Source organism: Protopterus annectens, chromosome 11.part0 (assembly GCF_019279795.1).
Source record: "Protopterus annectens isolate FY-2018-M chromosome 11.part0, PAN1.0, whole genome shotgun sequence".
NCBI classification, from domain to species: Eukaryota; Metazoa; Chordata; order Ceratodontiformes; family Protopteridae; genus Protopterus; species Protopterus annectens.
Window position 1 is genome coordinate 1,569,693,827 of NC_056745.1, and position 25,249 is coordinate 1,569,719,075.

Here is a 25,249-nt window from a genome sequence, read left to right on the forward strand (position 1 = left end):
TTTAATGACAGAACTTTTAAAAACTGGTGTGCTATAAGACTTATAAATGCACCTATGGAGATATAGTAAATGGGATCTGTGTGTTTGGTGGTTTTTATAGACACATAAATGTGTACCATTAGGTGTTAACCATCTAATCAACTATGTAGGCTAACTTGTCTAAAACACATACTACACTATCCATTGTCTAGAAATCAGGAAGTAAAATCTGAATGGGTGAAAAATTTAAATGCTTGTCTGCTGTGGGTCTTACAAATACCAGTGAGAGCTTTATAATTGTGGGTTATGTGTGATTGGTATTTTTTATATAGAAACTAAATGTTGTTCTTGTTGGTGTACAGCAAATTATCAGTTAAATAACAGTATTTTTTAAATAAATAGGATAATTTAAATAATCAGGAAAGCAAACCCAGTTAAAAACATCTCTGTATGTTAAAAATTAATAAATATAGTTTGTCTGCAGCACTTTCACTCATGCTTCTTCAGATCTGCCTCTTGGGTGGAACCTTTTAATTCAAAAGAAAACTTCTTTATGCACAGAGGTACAATAACTAATAACCAATTAATAATTAAAAATTAAGGTACTTCCTTATTATAGCGGCCTTGGCAATATAGTTAGGTAAAGAGTAAACAGGGCGATTAATCGCGAAATGTGGTTGCCAAAGCAACCATCATGGAGAAGTAAGACTATTTTTGAAATGTAAATGATTAAAGTACTTGTATTTTGCAGACGTATTTGCTGTTGTGTGACTTTAATTAGTTCAGATTGTGTAGTAACGTTGCTGTTGAATTTTAGACATCTTGTCAGCTACTGTGCATATGATGATGTTTAATTTGCTATTTTCTATTTATGTTACCTGCTACAACTCGTACATTGTCAGAGACAGTATATAGTGTAATCTATCAGAATAAGACAAATGTATACAGTATTAGAAGCAGTGTTTTAATACATTTGTAAAATGTTGTGTTCCCTGAGGTTGTATGGTGGTTTGACAATTTTACTTTTTCAGTTGTGCTGCGTTTTCTGTGCATTTTCTTAACCAAGAGCATTATGGAGCTTACCAAGAAAAGTTTGACCCTGACTTTTTTTGGTCAATGATAGGTAGCTGGCTTGACTGGAGGTTCTCTCACTGTTACACTGAACCCTTCTCTTAGTTCATATTCGTGTATCTGTAGAAGAATATACCTTACCAAAGTAGCCAAAACCAAAGAGGCACATAGACCCAAGCTGCTTACAGTTCAAAGCTTTTTTGAAGACTGACATCACCGCCGGGTCACAACATTCATTACTGTTTTAGTTACAGCATTCTTAAAGGAATATTAATCTGTTCACACACTTTTTCATAACGTACATAACATATGTAATCCCTGAATTGCAACGACCAACGCCGCTATAGCCGAGGCAGCTATAATAAGGGAGTACCAAAATTAATAATAAATAATTGTATAAATCTCCACCAAAGTCAAATTAAAACAGAGTTCAGCTGTCAATAATAAGAGTGGTGATGGAGTCTCCAAAGACTGGGGACGCTGGTGATGAAAATCTGAGTGTTAAGTCCTGGTGGTTTACATGCTTCTAGTCTGATCTGCCATTCTAATTTGCATTTTTCCAGTCTGTCATTTAACAATCCTTGTAGTTCTTCTTTTGGTATGCAATCTAAAATATTAAATTGGAATATCTTGGTTGAGCATGGTTGTTTTTAGCTAGTGCATTTTTATTGTTGCTTTATTGGATGTCTGTAAGGTGTCTAGCAATTCTGGTTTTAAGTCTGTTGATAGTTTTCCCGATATAGAAGGCAGGGCATTGGATGCATTGGGCCCTATAAACTATTGATTCTAAACTGCAATTCCCAGGTTCTTGGATGTGGTAGTGGAGGTCAGTGATAGGGCAGTGTAAACCCGTTTTGTTGCTCATGTGTTTACAGTAACTGCAGTTGGGGGGTCCACAAGGGAATGTACTCTTGGGGGAGTTGAGATGGTCCATGGTTGTTCTGCTCATTACTATAACCCAAAATATCAAACATAACCCAAAATTATGAATCCCTCACTGGTATTTGTTTATAAGACCCATAGCAGACAAGCATTTCAATTTTTCACCCAGTCAGATTTTACTTCCTGATGTCTAGACAATGGATAGTGTAGTATGTGTTTTAGACAAGTTAGTCTACATAGTTGATTAGATGGTTAACATCTAATGGTACACATTTATGTATCTATAAAAACCAACAAACACACGGACCCCAACTACTATAGCCTCATATGTGCATTTGCAAGTCTTACAGCACACAAGTTTTTCAAAGTTCTGTTATTCAAGTTTTACTACTGAATTTCCCGGCTGCAAACACTCCAGTCATTCAAAGAGAGGCTGGAAGCAAGATAACCATTGGAATTAAAATCACCTATATTCTAATATATATTCTAAGAGATATTTAGACTTTAACCAATCAATTTTACATATTTACATCTCTATAGTATTAAATAGAATGTTGTTTTTTTCTTTGTTTTTGAATTATGTATAAACACAAGCTGTATCTCTAGTTTCTTTACATAAGCAGAGCGCTTATCTGCCAATTTATATACGTTTCACCCAATAAACATTTGTTGTTTTGCTACTAAGAAGTTAATCTATTTTTAATTGCAACAAGAAGATTTATTGTTTTGGTACGAAGAATCTGATGCTGTTTTTACTCTCAAAAGTGAAGGAAATTTTTTTTACTGTTTGCCGTTTAATTTATAAATATTTCTTGCTACTACTGCTTGATGTTTTAGCTTAGCTTGAATAGCTCAAAAGGCTATTCTTTCATATTTTTCTAGTTGTTTAGACCTGAATAGTTGAACCCTGTCCACTATCTGACGGCTTAAGATAACTAAACTTCAGGGTGCTCACAGTGCTTCATTTCTAAGCTTACTTTGTAATTGTTGGGAAAATGTGTGCTGATGTAAAACTTATTTTATTAACTTGCTGAGTAAATTAGAGTAATAGTTAAAAGAATTATCCCTGATTTTGGGCCATAGTTCACCCATTAATTGTTTTTGGCTTTGTCCAAAGTCCTTGAGTAAAGAAATTGAGAGGTAGGGAGTGAAGTTTTATTCTGCTTTGTAAAGTCACAGAGCTGCCCAGGAGAGAGGGGATTGGTGTTAAGAAAAAATAGTGTTGGCTTCCATATTATTTTTTTTTATTGCTAACCTTTACTGATACTCATATTTGATTGAAAACCTATTAAATAACAAGTGTAAATAAATTCTGTACAAAAGAGTGCTCATACATTAGCAGATGGCTATTATGTAAAACAGCAGACCTCATGTAATGGTGTTGTTCAGTATTCTGGACCTGCCTTTACACAAGATCCAGTGTTTTATATTATCACCCGAAGTTAAAGAATTTATAGAGATTAGATACGCAATTCACAAAGAAACAATGGGATGACATCTGTAAGCCTCCCAAATATGAAACAATATCTAGAAGATTTAGGATTTTTACTTGAAAGTGTTTGCATAGATACTTTAATACCCCAAGCAGACTCCTAAGAATTTTTCCTCAGGTAGATGGCAAATTTTGGAAATGTGATTGCGAAGAAAGATGTAACTGGGAAGATATGTTTTGGAGGTGTAATGAGCTGGCAGACTTTAAACATACTTTACAGGGTACTCTGTCATGAATACTGGGCAAGCAAATGAGTGTAACTAGGAAAATTATTTTTTGAGCTGGGATCCAGAATCTAAATTGCCTAGACATAGAAAGCCCTTGCCAAATTTAATTCTGATGACTGCCAAGAAAGCAATTACTAGAAAATGAAAATCAAAGTCTAAACCAGCCATATTTGAAGTAATGAATATTGTAGCAGAGATAAAAGAAAAGGAAGTGGGATCTTTAGAAAAGGGTAGCAGTAAATTACATAGAAAAAATGGAAATTGTGGGAACGATGCATGCAGAAAAGTGTTCTGGATGAGGAATGAGGTTTAACATATGGCAGGAGTTTAGTGATTTATGTAAAGTTGTTTAGATTATAGGGTATATAACAATATATGTGAAGTATCTTCTTCTTTCGGCGTTTTCCCAGTTAGGGGTCGCCACAGCGGATCACCGTCCGCTCATGATTGGCAGTGGAGTTTTACAGTGTCGAGTTGCCAGCCCAACCTACAGCATGTCTTTGGGATGTGGGAGGAAACCGGAGCACCCGGCAGAAACCCACCCGACCACAGGGAGGACATGCAGACTCCGCACAGAAGGCACCCCAACCGAGGATTGAACTGGAGAACCTCTTGCTGTGAGGCGACAATACTAACTGCTGCACCACTGTGGCTGCCCTAATATATGTGAAGTATAATGTTTGTAAATATGAACTTGTTAATATGGTTTGATTACTTTTATATAAGTATAATTTGCCTATATTACAAGTGATAATTCAATAAAATGGTTAAAAGAAGTCAAAGAATCCATCACTACACTACAGGATGTAAAAATAACTGAAAAGGCAAACCATATGGAGAATTTTAACTGCTCAACCATTGATTTGGTAAACTACTTAATATCAAAAGGTATGTCCAAGTATTAACTATATTTATAAAAAATAGTTTGGAACAGATAGATGCATTACTGTGGCCATTTTCCTCTAAACAACTATGTTGTGTGCTCATTGTATAAATAGGAGCATGCGTATTTTCATCTTAAGGCTATGTTTTCAATTTGTAAGTGAATTAATGTAATGTTTAAAAATTGCCCACTTCCTTCCCCTCTTTCCTGTGTTGCTGTTCATTACTTATTACTCCCACTCATTATCTTCTTATTTTTACCCCATAGTTTCTCATTAGTGTATCTAGGGTAGGGTGAAGAGGGGCAGCCACCCTGGGTGCAAAGTGTTAAGGGGCAGAACTGGCAGATTTTGATCGGTCTTCAGTGTAATAATGGCATTCAGAGATAAAAGCTAGTATTGCATCTGTGATTACAACTGAAGCGCTTTGCCAGCAATCTGTGTGGCATAAACTGCTTCAGCTGCCTGGTAAAAGTTGTTACAGCTGAAAAGGAAAAAAAGAGATTTTTTTTTTTTAGTAAGTCCCATCCCAAGATTTCAGGACTGAAGCACTTTAGTACTCTTCATGTGGACTGTAATAGCTACACACTAATTTCTACAGTTTAAAAGGAAAAGGGTGGTGTCATAAGGGGTGTAGCCAGAAATCTGCATTTTGTTCTCAGACTTGATGTTGTTGCTCCAACTACCCGGCTATCATTTTAAAATGTGCCCAGCCCTTAAAATGCTACCCCAATACAAAGCTATTTTAAGAGGTATATTCTTTTCACACAAGTATTCTCAGCACACCTCTATACTCTAAATATTTGTTTGCACAGCTCTAAACATTCTGTGCTTTTTGAGTGTTGAAGTTTCCAAGAGATGCTCAAGTACACGTAGTATGCTTAGCTACACCCCTGTGCAGTAAGTCCCATCCTGGGACTTCAAGACTGAAGTGTTTTAGCTCTCTGCTTGTCGACTGTGGCAAACGACTGCTACAGTTTGAAAGGAAAAATAGTTATTTTATTTATTTATTTATTTTTTCAGCAAGTCCCATTTCGCGATTTCAGAGCTGATGTTCGTAGGGTTCTTTAGTGTATAAAACTTATTATATTAGAAAATGTTTTAGAACCGATTGTACGGAAGTTGAAACAGCTGAACATATTTTTTTCTTCAAATGATCTAGATTTCAAAAATGTTGGCATTTAATTCAAGCTACTTTTCAAGTTCCTTTTTTGTTTCTGTTATCATTAGATAAATGTCTTTATGGTGATTGTGGCAGGTATTGGACACCTGCGATCAGAAAGAATTACAGATTTTTATCTTGTTTCTGCGATATTATTTGTTATGGATTGTCAGGTGCGTGTAGAGAAGTAAAAAAAAACGCCCGTTCAGTTTCTGATTGCCATGTTGTCTGTTTGGTTAAATACATCGGGGTGGGTACCTGGAGTAATGTAAATGAATATAGTTTTTTGATTACATATTTATGTAGTGTATGATTTTCTTTTATGTTCATTGATCTTTTTGTTAACAATTTCTGTTTGCTGATGCAGTATCTTTTATTTGAGTAAAATATATATTGTAATTTTGCTTTGTAATTGGATTGTATACTTTATATGATATTTGTGCAATAAACTTGTGGATTAATCCATACACGGAGTGTAGCAAATTAGCAATGTAGCAAGAAGAGTTGTTTCTTGCTTTTCAAGTCGGAGAAAAAAAATACTTTTTGCTCTCGTCTGGTTGGGTGTGGGGATGCGCCACATCAGGAATGGCACCGGTGCCAGAATATCTAGCTATACCTCTATTGCCTCCTCATTTACATTGCTTCTAGCATTTCTTCGGTCTTTCTCTCTCACAAAAGCGTTATGTTGTAATGTCTCCCTTTTATTGCACATGGATTTTCTACTGATCATCTCTCTCAGATACAATTCAATGTCCCAGTAGTGACTACACTCTTTCACTTCTTAGCTTCTTTTATAGGAAAACATTTATTTGACACTGGAATTATAAAAATGTAAGAATTTCATATGTTTAACGTTTGTCTCTGTGTATACGTAAATAATTGCATAATGTTTTACATTTTTGAGTAATGCCTTCAAAACCCGGGACGTGCCTAAAGAGGGTCCTCAGACTTACAAATGTATAAATAATTGTGAGGCCTTTGTCATGATTTTTGAGCTAAGACGTTAAAAAGTATGCGCATATGGCAATGAAGAGAATACTGATAAATGTAGATAAAAAAACGGAGAAGGAAGAGATTGGCAGTTGTAAATAACAAGAACGTGACTTCGTTGTACCGAGCATATTTTTGCCACTCATAAGATGGCGGCCACGACGGGTTTTTCGTTTCTCTTAAAGGGGCGTTTCGTAATTTTATTTTGTTCTGTATACACGCGAGTGGCAACGCAAAAAAGGGAGGTAGTAAGTCAAGCATTTGACGGTTTTAGCTTTGGATGTGTTTGTAAATGAAATATTGGACCAATATTGCTTCGTTTGTACAAAAGGACTACTCCGTAGTTTATGCGGAGTTAGTCAGATTTAATATTTTATTTCGGGTTTACTTTGTAATTCTGTGAGGCCATGTTTGCGGCAAATGGTTATGATTTTCATAGCGTCTGCTCAGAAGGCCATTTGAACCGTTTCGTGAAATTGACTCCTCACCTGGGACCTACAGGTCAGTAGTACAACAGATATTGAGCTGACTCAAGTCTGTTTTATTTCCCAAAGCCCTGTGTATACTTTACAGTGGAAACTGGGAACGAATATTAATAGCATGATTAATGTAGTTGGGCACTTGTGCAAAAGATATGACAGCTGTGGAAAGGGGGTTTGTGCCAGTAAAAGTATATAGAGATTACCTGTATCTACAAAGCACTTTTCATATTATTAGATTAATGGTGCATTTGTTAACGCTTATGGGTCTGTGCGGTTTGAATTTGTTGTCGTTGGCAATAGGGTGCTGGTAAGGCAATTTAATATTGACCGTGAGTTAAGTATTTTTCCAAAATGTGTAACAGTTTTGGGTGGCAACCTATTCCAAGAACACTAACTGGAATGTTATGGTTTATGGGTTATCTAAAGGCACCAGGTATTGAGAAGAAACTCTTTTTTAAGATGTTGGCATTTGGCAGTATTTCATAACTTTGTTTAGATGTTGTTAAAGCGAAAGTTAAAGTGACAGTCTTTGAACTTAAACCGCCAAATAAAGATCCTGATTGTATTCACGCACATCATTATTAACTTTGTTTAATAACTGGTTTTGAATATTTGCTGTGGATTGCTATTGTAAGTGCATTTGCTGTCAGGATCCTTTACTGGAATGAGTAATAGCATTGTTTGATTACGAGCAGAGGGAATCGCATTTTAGCTGTTGAAATCACATATTGACAGAGCATGGTGTCCGTTTATAAGGTCGGAAAGATTAAGATGACATAACGCTATTTAGGTGTGTTAATGTGGAAAGGGCATATTTTGTCAGCAACTTTTATTTTACTGCTTTCCCCCCCATTTAAATATCGGCTTTACTGGTTCCTGTCCTGTTTTCTAGAGAGATTCCTTTGATCATTGCTCACTAGGCTAGTAGTACAGTAGAGCAGTTCTCTCTTCTCTTGTAAGTGGTATGCATAATGTTTTCCATCGTCTTAACATTTAGTATTCTGATATTTGAGTACAGACTGTAGAGAAGGCTACAGCTTGATCAACTGTAAGAGCACTTATCAGCTGTTGAACACTCTGTATAATATATAAGGGAAGAACTGAAGTTTACTGAACTCCCTTTAAAGCACTGTTGGATGCTGGCACTTCGTGCTTGTGTGAAACATGGTTGAATCAGGTGGGATTTGGTATGTGGAAGGATATGGAGATGGAAAGAGGAGGGAAGGGCGTGAGGAGGCTAGTTCACTGAAAATGTCATAGCGGGTAATGTTATGTATACTATTACATGCTAGAAAGTACATATGGTTCTTGAACCAGTAGAGTTGCTGTAGAGGGGCTTGCATATTGCTTATTTGGAGTTTTTAACATGCAAATAGTGTAATGAAATTGTTTTCATTAATTGACCTTACACTGGACACACACACACACACACACACACACACACACACACACACATTTATAAACACATGCACGATTTTTATCTATGTCTGTCTAATTTGGTCAGTAATTGGTTTTGAATGTTTATTATGTATTGCTGTTGTAGGTATAATAGGGAACAATTAACTCATGCTACAGAGTTTTAAGATTTATGCCAAGCAGTCTGTGTCCAGATCTCTATATGGCTTAAAAACATATTCTATCCTATATATGAAGTACTGTTTTTTGGAGATAAGAAAAAACGTGTTTAGCCGAGTTATACCTACTTGCATTTTTATTGATTTAAATAGTGGTGTATGGAGGGTGTGAATGTTTGCATTGTCTATGCAGTAATCATAAACTCTTGTAGAGTTTAAAAATAAAGAAAATAAAAAACAGAGCTTCATGGTGGGTTGTTGTTAAAATCATCAAAGTGTACTTTTTATGCAGTGGATTCCCCGGTTTTTATAGGTAGTATGTTGCAGTGAAAATGATTGTGCTTTTGGCCATATCATTTTCCATCAGAGTGAATTGTTTTTTCATTGTTTGAACCCTTTTTTAACCAGTATATCTTTTTTGTATTGCCATTTTGGTATTCAGTGACCTGACCGTCATGCCTTCTCAACTCCTGTTTTGTCCTAGCAGCAACATACTGTCCCCTTATGAGGAGATTCTCCTTTCTAGTAGAAATATTTTTGTAAATACCTGTATTGAATTATTACTTGTGACCTAGACAAACTTAAATTCCTATGAAAGCAATCAAATCATATTAACAAATTCACATTTATAAACATTATACATGTGACATCCCAACTCTGGGCCAGTATCAAGGAACTTGAATCCTCACCGCTGACACTGAAGAGGGATGTTCACGTAGAACAAAACTGGATCCACCCAGTATTTCTAGATGCAGCTCTCTGCATCAAGCACAGTTTTCCTTAAGAGTACACGGGCAACACACTCAGCCTGGGGGTTGGTTTTCTCTGTTTCTCTCCAGATCCCCAGGAAGACTCCCCACTGGCTCAGCTGTAGAGCTGAGTCCTCAGTCGAGTGTCCAAGCCAAGTCCTCCTCTCTCTGTGAAACCAGTGCTTTATGTCCCTGCTTCAAGCAGCTGATACATGGGCAAACCTGGGAAAGCCTGGCACAGATTTACTAGCTGTGCCCCCTTCTGCTCAGACTATGAGGTAGTTACACTGCCACCAGACACTCCAAAGCCAGTTACTCTAAGGCTCTTGCAAGGGTACCCAATTATACTGGGTGAAATTTAATATTAATACAAATGATAGTGTTTAGCTAATGCAGTAAGTTGTCAGAAGTGGCCACAGAGTCACCAAATATATAAGTAGTCTTAAAGGTTAGAATATTCTCTAAAGAACCAGCCATAATGAAAAGTTTAAATATATTTAATGATAAAATAACATGAAAATGCTAAGTATCTATTTACAATAAACACCGGAGTTTCAGCCACAGGAAATGTTAAAATAACAGCAGAATAGATTCACACATATACAGAAAAACAGTATTTAACTAATCTCACTATATTTTCCTGCTTGGTCTAAAGAATTACTGTTTCTTGCTTCAGGTTACAAAAACAGGTCGCGGTGGTACTTCAGTCTCATTTAGTGTTTATTTTTTGTCCTAGATTACAGAATGGCATCACATACATCAGGTCATCTGACTTCTGGTTCCCATGCTACCCCCATTGCTAGAAACTGAACCAGAATTTAGCACGTGTTAATACACACACACACACACACACACACACACACACACACACACACACACACACACACCTTGCTAAGATGTGTTGCAGCTTCTGGAAGTCATAAAACAATTTCAAACCTCTGCCCCTCCAATTAGTTCACCCCAAAGAAGATGCATAAAGCTTCCTAGTACAGACTTTTTTCTCTGGTTGCATTGAGAACTGTAAGATACTTTCTTTATGGCCTAAGCCAGGTAATTTAATTTCAGAACATTTTTCAAAGTTAGCTGCAGCTGGACTGTGATTAACCTCTTCTCTTCCAGTATCCTCTGTTAAAGTATATTAATTTGAACAGTTACAATGCATACATTTAATCGGTTATTACATGCGTGTGTATTTCTTTTCTGTCCAGAAGGACCGACTATTGATAAATTTTCAACACAAATTGTTTGTTTGTGTCTTTCGGCTTTTCCCGGTTATGGGTTGCCACAGTGGAATTCCGGTCCGCTAATGATTGGCAGTAGAGTTTTACGTGCTGGCTTGCCGGGCCTAACGCACAACCTTCAACAAAGGAACGCGCATTCACGCATGTCGCTACACAGAAGATGCTCTAACTGAGAATCGAATGGGCAACATCTAACTGTGAGGCGACAATGCTACCGCAGCACCACCACTAAACCTCACAAATATATTTTCAGCACACGCATCTGTACAAATCTGTTTGAGATAAAATTATGTATAATTCTTTACAAAACTCCAGCTGTCTAGGCTGGCGTGTTACACATCCATTGCCCTACTTCTGGCATAGCTGGCAATGTCTCACATCTACACAATATATATATTTTTTAAACAAACAAAATATTTATTAAATTTTCATGTGTGACATAGACAATCTTACATTTATATATAAATGAAAATAAACAGTAACAGTCTCATTTGCAAACATTATACTTTACAAACCGTGCTAACACAACTATAAATGCAAACATTATACATCACTTTTAATATATCCAGTCATTGGCAGTCAGCCATCACATAGCTTATTCAAATCATGCGTTCTTTTAAACCTCGTTCCTCTTCTGCATGTATTGATCCCACATTTTCCCTTTTTCCTATGTAATTTGCTCCCAGTTCCAGTTGTTTTATTTCTGTTGGTTTAGACAATGATTTCCCTTTTCTAGTAACTGCTTTTTTGACAACCATCATAATTAGACTCAGCAAGGCCTTCCTATGTCTAGGCAATTCCGATTCTGTATCATAGCCCTAGTTACTCCAGTTTGCTCACCCAGCATCTCTGACGGTGCAGACTGCAGGGAATCTTTAAAGTCCGTCAGCTTGTTACACTCCCAGGAAATGTTTTCCCAGTTACATCTTTCTTCCCCATCACACCTCCAGCATTTGCTGTCTGCCTGAGGAAAAAATCTTTGGAGCCTGTTTGGGGTATAAAATATATTGTTTTATACAAAATGATAGTAGAAATTTATTTTTCTTTGTGCCAAGCAGTGCTGATGTGATGAGATTGTTATGCTAGAAGGCTCCCATCTCTGTCTGATTTAGATTACTTTAACATACTCTTATTTCTAGCTATGCTGTTTGCTAGGCATGTTGCAACTCCTGCTTTGTTTGCATGCTTCCGCACATCTCTGGTGCATATGTGGAAAATGAACATGCTTTTTTAGAAATTAAGTTCTGGGTTTTCTCTAGATGGTATTCCTGTAATAAGACAGTATCAGCTCTCACACCTTCAGGGATGAGCAAACCAGTTTTGGACTCTCACTCCTACCTCTTCTCAGTGGGTTCCTCTGTCATCAGGTCTGCTAAGTTTATAGGTTCATAGATGTTTACTAGGCTGACAATCACAAGGACCTTTTTCAGTCTAGCCATGCATCCCACATGACTGACCAGTTTTGATACCCAAGTGTAAGCAGGGGCTTAGGAGGTGAAACATTTAGAAGCAGGGGCCTGGGAATTGAACCATTTACAGGTTGTCCGTGTTCATTAAAGACACAGGTGCCAAACCAGGGGTGAATTTCCTGTTCCCCATCCAGTTGTCCAATTTACAGTTAAATTGTGTTGAGAGGAACTCTGCTTCACATTTATTGGAGCCTGTTCCAGAGAAGGGGTTGTGTATGGGATACATACCTGTCTCTCTATCAGGTTCTGTTTATATTGCAGGCAATGCAAGAAAATGCAATGTAAGGCGAAACAATGAAGCCACGGAGGGAGATTCAAGCCAACAAGTTTATTCTGCTATAACATTAACGTTGACACAATTCGTTGTCACAATACGTTTTCGTTTAAAGTTACTTCGTCAGATGTGGCGTGCAATACATTCTTATCCTTTTTAGTTGCTTGTCAGAAAATGAAACTATTGAGGTAGCTAGAAGAAGCCACAAAACAGACTGCTCTTTAAACGTGCTACTGCCAAAGTGCCACAAATATTTATAATAATTTATTTTCCCTTTTTGTACAATTATACCATGCAGGTGACTAGGACACATATAGCTAAAGGATGCATTTACTCCTGGGAAAGTTCATAAAAATGCACACATCAAGTACCGCAGAACTGAATGTTTCTATGGCAACTGTACACGGAACTACTGATTACGAGTTTGTCTGTAGTTTCTACAGGATAGTTTCACAAATAACTTATAGGTTTTCAATTACTTTCCAGAAAGCATTAATCTTCAGCCATAACATTATTAAAATATTTTACAGTAGTATGCATTATTTTATAGTCTCAGTGCTGACGTATTGTGACAACGTTAATGTTATAGCAGAATAAACTTGTTGGTTTGAATCTCCCCTCTGTGGCTTCATTGTTTCGCCTTACCTCGCATTTTCTTGCACTTACTGGTGGTGGTGTGCTATATTGCAGGCAAGGTTTAAGTCTTTAGAATGGGTAACTCTGATGCTGTTTGTTTTGTGGATATGCTGGAGGTCCATCAAAGTACGGTCTGACAATGCCTTGTACGCCAGGCATAGATCTTCCTGAAACAGCCTGTAGGAGACAGAATACAGGGATAGGCTATAAGACTGTCTGCATAGGACATGTTACTTTATGCCCTGTATTCTTTTAGTGAGGAAATGCTCTGGACATTCCAGTTTTGGCTATGTCTGGCTTAGGTGCATAGCAAAGGTGGCATTGTACTCTATATAGATCTAATAAATGCTGAATAAAGTGGAATAATGACTTTCTTGGACCTAGATACCATACCTTTGGTTATAATTGTGTAACATAGAATGATTTTTTTCACTGTAGGCATGTGATGGTCAGAGTCTAGATTACTGTCTGTGTGTGTGTTCCCAAGTACCTGACTACTGGGTCATCTCTTGTGGGTGTGGTCAATATGGTAGTTACCATGGGTGGGTGACTTCCTAAAGGATACTGATATGCATTTAGTTTTAGTCCATGGCTCTTAGAGACAAGTTACTTGTCTGTGTTTGCCCTTCTTAGAGAGCATTAGTGTTGCATTCTGTGACTGTTCCTAATTTGCAGTCATCTGCAAATTTAGTCAGCCAGAGGCCATTGACATTGGCCTTGACTTCAGAGAACTAAATTCCAAAAAGGAGGGGACCGAAGATCAATCCCTGAGGGACTCTGCTTGTGCCTGGCCTCTTTGTAGAGGTAGACTCCCCAGTTCTAACTTCTAAGGTCCTGTCTATGAGACAGCTGTCTATCCACCTGGTTGCGTAAGGATTTATACCTAACCTCTTAAGTTCAACAATGCCTGAGTTTGGGGATTATGTCGAATACCTTGGTCAGTTCAAGTTAGGCGATAAGAACCATTTTGCTTTCATCCATTGCTTTGGTGACCTTTTTCAAAGACGTCCACCAGGTTGAGTAGACATGACCTGCCCTTGATGAAACCAAATTGGGTTGGGTCCAGTGCCTGGAGGTTTCCTATGTCAATACTGATCATTTCCATAATAATTCTTTCCTTGGCTTTGCCTACATGACTAGTGAGTCTTGCAGGTCTGTAGTTTCCAGGGTCTGTTGCTGGTCCACTTTTGTGCAGAGGGATGACTGTTGCTGTTCTCCATTCATGAGGCACAAAGCCTGTTTAGAGGCTACAGTTAAATAGCAGTTCCAGAGGGTCTGGTAGGTCATGTTTCATGCTATTTAGAAGGCATCCTGGGATATTGTTTGAACCTGTTGATGTAGTGCTCTTGACCTTGGAGAGCATTAGGGACTGGCTCCCTAGTGATAGCTGGGGGTGTAGTATTTGGTGGTATTTCTTGAGGGAAAATTGACAGTGAGAGAAGGATAAAGTTGAAGATGAATTTGTCGGAGAGTAGGTTTGCTATATCTTTTGGCTCAGTATAGGTGGCTCCATTTGTAATGAGCTGTGCACACAATTCTGTATTGCCTTTGAGGTTGCGGACATGGCTAAAAAATGCCTTGTGGGTTGTCCTTTGCCTGGGAGGTCAGATTTACCTCAGATTTGGCTTTGGTAGATTTTATTTGTTCTCGGAGTTGTTTAGTTTGAGAGTGTGTGTTTGTTTTTATCCTGCTGGTTGATGCACCTTCTTATTTTTGCCATGATTTTTCTTCCTTCTGTTATACAGCCTATTGCTGTTGTGATTCCACCAGAGTGGCTTGTTTTTAGAGTTAGTTCTGTACTTCTTCCTGGTGGGAATGGCTGGCTCTATGCAGCTATTAACATGCTTGTGTAGGGTTTCTGTGAACAGTCCTTCGTAGGCAGCAGTGTGTGTAGGGTTTATGGGGGCTTGAAATTTTGCCAGTTTATCGCTTAATAGTAGAAAGTTAGCAGTAGAATAGCTCCTAAATATACTTGTTTATCTGTGGTTGCAGGTTTTATTTTTACTTTAAAAGAGACTATTCTGTGGACCTGGGTCAAAAGGAGCTTACTTGGGACTTTGTCCTTGTGCAGCATAGAGCCAGTTTAAAGCCGCATGGTTGAACAGTAATTTAATATCAGCATTAATATAGATTTAAAAAAGTTATTACCAGTAAAGTATTTATTTGGCAGTATTAAGAAGAGACAAAATGTAGTAATTATTGTCCACAAATGAGCAAAAATGCAATAGATGAAAGCTACTCTTCATAGAGATTTTTGTTAAGACTACCAGACACCAAGCTTTAGTCGGAACTTATTTAGCAAGTTGGTCATGACAGCTTCCGTTTTTGTACCACTAGGTCTTAGCCACTTTTGACGCCCCTCCTCTGGGCCATTGATCAAGGAGACTCGATCCTCACCAGTGACACCAGTGGGAAATGTTCACTGTGAGAAAAATAGAGACAGTATTTTCGATGCAGCTCTCTGCACCGAGAACATTTTCCATTAAGAGCACATGGGGAATGTGCACTCAAGTCCTGGGACTGGGCTTCCTCTCTTGGCCCCAAATAACTCCCCAATGACCACTGTAGAGCTGAGTCCTTAGCCGGATGTTTCAAGCGAAGTCCTTCACCACCCGTTCTGTGAAATCAGTGCTATCCTTGTTCCTGTTCAAAGCGGCTGTCTCACACACACACACTTTGAGATTTGATTTTCACACACGCATCCACTTGGGAGAGACTGGCATACAGCTTATCTGCTACCTCCACCCAAACTCTAAGGTAGATTTACTGCTACCAGAACACACGAAGCCAACTACTTTAAGACTCTTACCAGGGTACCCAGTCACTTTGTAAAATTTAATACTTACACAAATGGTAGTGTTTAACCAAGCAGTAAGACGTTCCGGAATATGGAGCCAAAGTGCCACTAAATAAATTCAAGTACTCTTAAAGGTTAAATATTTTTTAAAAGACAAACCACAATAAAAAAAAGTTTAGATATATTTTATAATAAAAAAGTGAAAGTACTGAATATCTAATTACAGTAAACATGAGTTTCATCACAGGAAATATAAAAAAACAACACAGATGGAAAGACTCAGACAAATACAGAAAAAAACATTTAGCTAATCTCACTATATTTTTTTCTAACTGACTGAAATTCCTGCCCCCTAGTTAGTTAGTTAAGCAAGGCAAGGTGAAACTGGATGAGTGTCTTGTCGGGTCCAAAAACAAGAGTGCACACCTTACATCTGTCACTCGTATTCAAATACATTTCACTGTTGGCTACAGAATGACATTGCATCTGGTCACTTGACTGTGGTTCCCACACTACCCTCTCACTAGAAAGTGAGACAGGATCTGGCACTGATGCGTCACAATACACGCACAAAACTTTAGCTAAGGTTTATTACAGCATCTGGATACTGTAAAACAATTCCAACACTTCACCCTTCCTGCAGAAACTAACAAGCCATTCTCTAGCACCCCAGGGTAGCAATTAGTTCACCACTAAGGACAATAGAGCAGGATCCCAGCCCATGCTTTTCACAGACATTGCTTCTCTGGCTGCATTCAGACCTGTGAGATAAAATCTTTATGGCTTAAACCAAGTCATTTACTTTCAGGCTGTTTTTTTTAAGGTTAGCTGGGCTGAGATTAACCCCTTTCCTTCCAATATTCTCTGTTAAAATGTATTTTATTTGAAATGTGTTTTACCGGGGTGGTCTGACTAGGTCTACAGAGCCCATTTTCACCAGAGGCCCGGGGAGAAAAGCTCCACATACAGTACAATACAAATACAGCATAATCCAGTACAATAAAAATTACATTAGAAATGCTTTACAAAAAATAGGTTGAAAGAACAAACTGCTACAAGATGCTGCAATATATTACTACACATCTAGACAATTCTGTACAGTTTAAAACATTGCAGACAATAATAGTCACTCTTACCATACATGATGTAGATAGTGTCCAAAACAGTAGTAAGTAGGTAGTACAATGTGTGACATTGACTGTTAAAGTACATGCAAAATAAAATGTTAAGTTTCAGTTAGGAAAATAGCAGCCAGAAAGTTAGTGATGCAGATAGATAGTGAGAGAGAGAGTTAAGAAGAATAGAAGTAATAAAGCCTGAGCAGTAGCTTAAAGATATTGTATAGAAGCAGAAAAGGAGTTAGAGCCTTAGGATCTTGCAGTCTGTGAGGGATTTAAATGTGATAGAAGAAGAAGACTGAGCATTAGGCAGGCTTTATGCAGGAGCAGAGCCATGTATTTTTGAGATTATTTTTTAAAGAGGCTTTGAAATGGGTTCGGCCAGGCATGTGAATTCCAAAGTATAGAGACTTGAGTATGAATACAGAGTGTGACAAGGTTTTCTTGTGGGTTTTCAGATAGCCAAGATATTTTTGTCTATAGATCGTAAGGATCGATTTGGTGTGTAAGGTTTGACTAGGTTTGGCTAGTGCATGCCAGGCAGTAGGCTTGAAAGTAAGGTTGTGCAAGGTGGATAGTGAATAAAGGCAAGTTGGTTGGGCAGTTCAAGCCAGTTTAATTCTCGGAGTGGTTTACAGTGGTGTATGTGATATTTAGTTTGTGGCAAACTTTGCAACTTTGTTGTAGCACTGTTCCAACTTGCTTAGGGTAGAATTATTTAAGTTAGCTAAGATAGGGGCACCATAAAGAAGGGAGGGAAGTAAAAATGTTTTTGCAGGTTAGTTTTGGTTGCTGCAGTAAAGAAATGTTTCTTTCTGTACGAGTCCCAGTTTTTGATCAGTTTTCTGTATATTTTGCTGTATATGGGGGTCAAATTTAAAGTTTGTTACAACAGTACAGTCTGACATACATGTATATTTCTTTTCTGTCCAGCAGGACCCACTGTTAATAGATTTTTAACACAAGCAGCCTTTCAAATTAGTTTGATAGTCAAATGACATACAATTCTTTACAAAACTCTGGCTAGCTATGTTAAACATGCACTGCCGTACTCCACCAGCTGGCACTACCTCACAAAATCACACTACTTGTGATTTGATTGGGGTAGAGTACACAATTCATGCCGTTTTTTTTTTTTTTTTTTTTTAATAGTTTTGTTAAATTATTTAATATGTAGTCAAATATACATTAACATAAAACAAAACTATGTTAACAAGTTTCTAGTTACATACATTATACATCATGTATGTTCTCCTTTTTATACCCATCATCAATTCAACATTACATAAATTGCTTAATTCCTGCCTTCCCTTAAATGTACTCTTCCTACTCCTGAACATTATTCTGCATGCCCTGTTCCCACACTTTTTTTTAAAAATTTTTTTCTGTATAATTTGATCCTACCAACCCATCTTACATATGTTCTGTACTCCTAATTGCAGCTATCCCTATCGGCAGAATCTCCTTTCCCGATTCTCGTGATGTCTTAGTTCTTGGGATACTTTCTGCTATTTTATGAATATAGTGTTCTGTTTGGGTGTTATTCTTTTTAAGTATCTGCATCCAGAATACCACTCTCTCCTTAATTCTTGACCCCCCTCCCTTCTGTTGTCATCATCCCTTTTCATTTTGAATTATAGATTTCCGCTTGGTGTTGTTTTAGTTTCCCATTTAAGGCTCATGTACATAGGTTCATACTAGGCTATCTGCCCTAGGGCATGTATAAGCCTAGCCAGAATGTGTTTGGCTTTCGCCACCCATTTTAAATTTATTTTGCTATGCCCTTTTTCGAGGTTAGTATACTGTGCCTCTGTCTAACAGTGACACAGAAGTGATACCCGGGATAAACCTACGATCTCCCATCCACTCATCAAGATTCCTCTTGAAGAGAGTCAATGAGGGACTCTGCCTAACCTGGACTGGGATTTTATTCCAGAGTGAAGGGAGCCTCTGGGTTATGAATCTGTCCCTCCAGCATGTCCTATTTATTTCAGTGCTGAGGTTCAAGTCTCTCGAGCGCGTAGCTCAATGGGATTTGGATTTTCTGAGGTGCAGCATGTCCATTAATTCTGGGTTGGACATGGCTTTATACGTCAGGCACAGATCGCTTCTGAACAGGCGGTATGCCACTGAGTAGAGCTGGAGTTTCTTTAACTGGGCAGCATATGGCATCTGTTTGAGCCCTTTGATCCTCTTGGTGAGGTACTTTTGGGGTCTTTCCAGTTGCTGCAGGTGTCTGGTAAGGTACATCCCAAAAGGGGCATTGTACTCAATTATGGGCCTGATGAGGGATGAGTAAAGAAGCACAATGACCTCCCCTGATCTAGATGTGAATCCCTTCATGATTAGGTGGGCTGTATAAAATGTTTTTCTAACCACTTTGGTCACGTGGTTGTCAAATGAGAGATTGCTATCAACTTGGGTCCCCAGGTCCCTAATTACTTCTTCTGTACTTAATGGATTACCACCTATGTGGTAATTTGTGGGCACTTTGTTTTGCCAAAGGGATGACTGTACACTTTTTGGCATTTAGCTTGAGGCCATGGCTCTGGCACCAGTTGTCTGTTTCTATGAGGCCCTTTTGGAGGATGCTTGTGTCGGCTGGAGAGTAGATTATGGCGCCCAGTTTGCAGTCATCTGCGAACTTGGTCAGCCACAGTCCTTCTGTGTTGGCCTGTACCTCCGAGAAATATATACCGAACAAGAGAGGTCCCAGGACTGAGCCTTGTGGGACACCACTTGTAACTGGTTTGGAGTCTTGACATGGCTCCAGCAATTCTAACCATGTGGGTTCTGTCCTTGAGCCAGTTTGCAATCCATCTAGTGACATAGGGGTTTATATTTAAGCTGGTGAGCTTATCTATAATGCCCGAGTGGGGTATTATATCGAAGGCTTTTGCGAGGTCCAGGTAGGCTGTGTGGACCACCTTCCCCTCGTCAATGGCCTTGGTGACTGTTTCAAAGAAATCAACCAGGTTTAAGAGGCAGGATCTGCCCTTAACGAAGCCAAACTGGGTAGGATCCAGTGTCTGTAGGTCCCAAATATCTTTGAGGTCCATGATGATCCTTTCCATAGCTTTGCAGACCAAGCTAGTCAGGCTTATGGGGAGATAGTTTCCAGGATCCGTTGAGGCACCACCTTTATGGAGAAGGACCACTGTTGCTGTACGCCACTCTTTGGGCGCACATCCTGTAGTAAGGCTGAGATTGAACAGTAGTTTTATGTTTGGGTTTAGCTCTTCTTGGAGTTCATGTAGGACGCAGCCCGGGACACCGTCTGGTCCCATTGATGCTGTGTTTTTTGCTTTGGAGAGGGTGGCTCTTACCTGAGCATCTGAGATGTCAGGGGGGCAGCACTCTGCTGGGATAGATATTTGCCCTTTTGGTGGGGAGGGGGGGGAGAAGTTTGCGCTGAACCTGTCAGCTAGGATGTTGGCAATGTCTGTGTGTTCGGTGTATTTTTTGTCATTTTGGACTAATTCTGAGCATATCTGGGAATTACCACCTAGGTTCCTAACATAACTAAAGAAAGCCTTGTGATTATCCTTAGTGTCCTGTGCAATTTTTCTCTCAAAGCTGGCCTTAGACAATTTTATGAGTGCCCGTAGTTTTTTGCTAATACTGATCAGTGATGCCTTCCCTTTTTGGGATTTTGCTTTATCATTTAGTAGCTTCCTCCTTCTATTGTATAGTTTGTTTATGGCTGGGGTCCACCAGACAGGACGTCTGCCTTTGGAGGATTGGGTCTTGGTTTTATTTGGGATCGCATGATCCATGCATTCCTGAAGGTGTTCATAGAATGCGTTTATAAAGGATTCTGCGGTCTGGGCCGTATTTTCCACAGGCCCGGGGGCTTTGAAGGATTCCACCTCGGTTTTGAGGAGTGTGAAATTTGCTTTAGAGAAGTTTATCACTGTGGTTTTCTGGGCAGGGGGTGGGGTCGGGGATGTGAATATCCAGTGAGATTAGTTTATGGTCTGATCTTACCAGTGAGGGATACACTTCTGGTCTGGAGCATAGAGTCCCCATGTTGGTGATGATCAGGTCCAGTACTCTTCAAATCAGGTAATCCTAAACCACATTGTTCTGTTGGAAAGATCAACTTATCCCACTTGACCCTTGCTCTTTCCCCTCCCAGATAAAATCCTTCAACTGTTTTTATTAATTATTATCCACAACTTTTCTTCTGGTTGATAAAACTATGCTTGTAGTGAATATAAAACTAAAGGGACTGAAAGATATTTTCATTGCTTGCATCTTGCTATCCATAGCCACAAACAAGAGTTTCCAGTTTTTCAGTTGTATTTTTATTTTCTTCCCACATATCATTAGCTGCCATAAGAGAATCTCTTTGTTTAAAAAAAAAAAAAAAAAAAAAAATTTTTATTAAATTATCACCTATAACATAGACACTCATACATTTATATAAATGAAAATGAACCATATCAAACTAAATTTAGTTGCAAACATTACACATCGCAAACCATATTGACATAATTGTAGCTGCAGACATTATGTAGCATTTATAATATATCCAGTCATTTTCGGTCAAACATTGCATAGCTCATTCAAATCCTGTCTTCTTTTAAACCTTGTTCCTCCTCTGTATGTATCAATTCTACACTTTCCATTTTTTCAATGTAATTTGCTCCTATCCTTTTGTAAAGATCCCAATTCCATCTCTGTTACTAGTCGCTACTTCTAGTAAAGTTGGTTTAGACTTTGATTTCCATTTTCTAGTAATTGCTCTTTTGGCAGCTACCATAATTAGACACTGCAAGGCTTTACTGTGTATAGGCAGTTCAATTCTGTATCATAGCTCAAAGAAACAATTTCCTTAGTTACACCAGTTTGCTTACTCGGTATCTCCAACAGAGCAGTCTGCAGGGAATCTTTAAAGTCTGCCAACACATTGCACTCCCATAAAATATGCTCCCAGTTACCTCTTTCTTCCACATCACTCTTTCAACATTTGCTGTCTACTTGAGGAAAAATTATTTGGAGGCTACTTGGGGTTTAAAAATATATATGTAAACACTTCCAAGCAAAGATCCTAAATCTTCTTGACTTTGAGTATTTGGGAGATATACATGTATCCCCCATTGTTTCTTTTTGAATTGCCTATCCAACCTCTTTTCCCAATCCTTTCTAATATCTTCTGACCCTTATAGTTATTATGAAATGTTTTGTATGCTGTACTAATGTGAATTGCCTGTCCAATCTCCCTTCCCCATCCTTTCTAACATTCTCTGAGCCTTATAGTTATTATGAAATATTTCATATGCTGTACTAATTATTCCTTTTCTAACAGGAGTTTCTGTTCTCAATTCTACTAAAAACTTTACAAGTGCTAGTCTTTCACTAGGGATCCTGCTTTGTCTTAGTTTGCCTTCCCTATCAAGGATTGATATCTGAGTATAGGCAATCTCTATTCTGCAGTCCAAATACATTTTTGGCCTTTTCCCATTCTATTAAATTTCCCTTTTTCATTATTTGCTCCCAATACCTTGGTTCTTTTACCAGTTTTCTCCAATAAATTCCAGCCCCCTCTTGCCTATTGTCCTCTTTTGTCCTATTGCAGTCATCCCTATTGGCAGACTCTCCTTTCTCCATTCCTGTTGCCGTTGTTCTTAGAATACTTTGTTGCTTTATAGATGTAATATTCTGCATGGTTATTATTTTCCTTAAGGATCTACATCCAAAATTCCAGTCTCTTTGTTTTTTGAGCTTCACCCAATTTCATCATCATCCCTTTCCACTTTTGACTTACAGGTTTCTGCTTGTACTGTGTGTACGAGCCTTAAATGTAGCTCTGAAATACCCCTTCCAATTGAACAAGGCAGTTTGGGATTACCCGATTTGAAGAATCTGCTTAACTGTTGCCATCTTTCCCTCCCAGAGAAAATCCTTCAGCTCTTTAATTGCTATCCACAGTTTCTTCTCTGGTTGATAAAACTGTCTGACCAGTATTTTTAAAACTTAATTGACTAAAAGCTTTGTAGTTGTTTGTATCTTCCTGTATGTATCGATTGTAAAAGTTTCAAATTTCTCAGTTTTCGTATTATTTTTTTGTTTAGTTTAGTCTCTTCCCAAATACCATTAGCTGCCACACCAGAATTCTTTTTAATCCATACTCGTTCTCATAAATATTGGTATTGTTGAACCAGTTCATGTGTGGTTACATATTTTACAGCTTTAACTTTAGTTTCAGAATATAACATTTTTATTTTTATTAATCTCAGAATGTTCTACAACACTGAGATGTCCTTTTCTAGTTTTGTCACGTATAAAATATCATCATCTGAAGATAAAGATAACTTTTCTTGATTTGTAGTCTTGAAATTTCCAAGTCCCTTATTTTCCTTGCCAATGAGTCTAAACATAAGGCAAATAACAAAGGGTATAGAGGATTAGCAATTGCTTTTCTGGGAACCACCAGAATTAAACTTAACAAGGTTTTACTATGTCTGGGCAGTTCATATCTTGTGTCCCAGATTGAAAGAATCATTTCTTTAGTTACACCCATTTGCTCACCCAATATTTGTGATACAGTACTCTGTAGAGAAATTTTTAAATCTGTCAACTCGTAACACTCCCAGAACATATGACATATGTTGCCAGTTACCTGTTTCTTCACCCTCATACCCCCAACATTTGCCATCTACCTGAAGAAAAATTGTTTGGATTTCTGCTACTTAGACACTGGTAAAATATTGCTCTTTTACTGAAGTTTAGTAAACACACACAAACATCAAATTTTATGAAAAGAACAAGAGTGTGGGTAGCAAAGATAGTCATTGGTGTCCTGCATGTTGTGTTTCCGATATGTTTCTAACTGAAGTCAGAAGAATGAAAGCTATGTATGTTTTGTCTTGCTATTTTTTTCCCATACACTTCTATTCCTTGGGTTTCCACCATTTCAGATGTGCCCATTTTTTTCTTGCCCAGTCTAATGCGAATGCTTAAAATGTTTGGATCAAGAGCTGTCCAGAGGGGGCCATATTCTTGCAGCTGTGTAGGTGTTTAGTGGTTTTGTCAGCAATGTCCCTAACCTCATTCTTTGGCAGGGAGATCATGCTGCAAGTATTACTGCAGAAACTGTCTTCCCTTGCAGGTACATGCACCCATACACTTCTTAGGAAGGTGCTACCAAGCACTGGCTTGGTGAGATGAAAACCCTCCCTCTGGTGGAAGAATTTGCATTTCTTCTTCTCCAAGGGATTGTAGTAGTGTGCATCTTGCTCCCCTCCCCTGGGATGAGCGCATCCATCCTCTTCTGTCAGCTCTTTCAAACAGACCTTGGAGGAGTTAGCAAGGAATTTGTTTGATTTATAGAGCTTATACTTTTTATGCAGTTCTGCATATGAAGGTCAGATTTTATTTGGTCATCTGTTGGGACTCCTAGTAACTTGGTATGAAATATGATCTCTCTATGTTGAGAAGTTATTTTGAAGCTGTTTTTGACACGATAGCTTGGTTTTGTTGGGATTTAGGAAGAGCTGATTTCAAATAGCTATTTTTCAGTGAAGGTGTTTTGAGTAATGGATTGTAGGTGAGGAAGAATGTTTATTTGAGCAGATGAGGGTATCGTTGGTGTATTTTATGAGGAAAGCTTGTTGTGATACTGTACATAAGCTAGTAATGAAGATGTTGAAGGGTAGAAGTCCAAGAATATAGCCTTTGGGAACACCACTGTTAACTGGGAGAAATGAGTATGTAGCAAGCCATTTTACAGATTGTTGCTGGTGAGAAAGGTAGCTAGAGAACCAGCTGAGTCTTGTATTAGACAGGTCAAGAGCAAACATTTTAGAAAGTAATTTGATGCGAGAGACTGCCATATACTTAACCTGGACTCTCCTCTCTTTAGATCTCTCATCTCTAGCAATGATGATGGTCTGAGAAGGCAACTTGGACAGTTATTGTTGTACTGTGGTTTGATTGAAAACCATGTTTGGTAGAAGTAGATTTTCTTGAAGATATTGTAATATTTGGTGATGCATTTTCTAATGTTTTAGCAATGGGAGATAAAGGGATAGGTCTAAAGGCTATGTTAGAGGAGTTGCCGCCTCTGTGGTAGGGTATGCTGTGATTTTCTCAGATATTTTACATGTGGTTTTTGAATGGATCTATTGATAAAGATGGAGACTGGTTAAGTAGTGGAAGGAGCTTACTAGCTTTAGATAATCTGTGGATTAGTTGTTTACAGAGTGAGCAGGGTTTGAGAT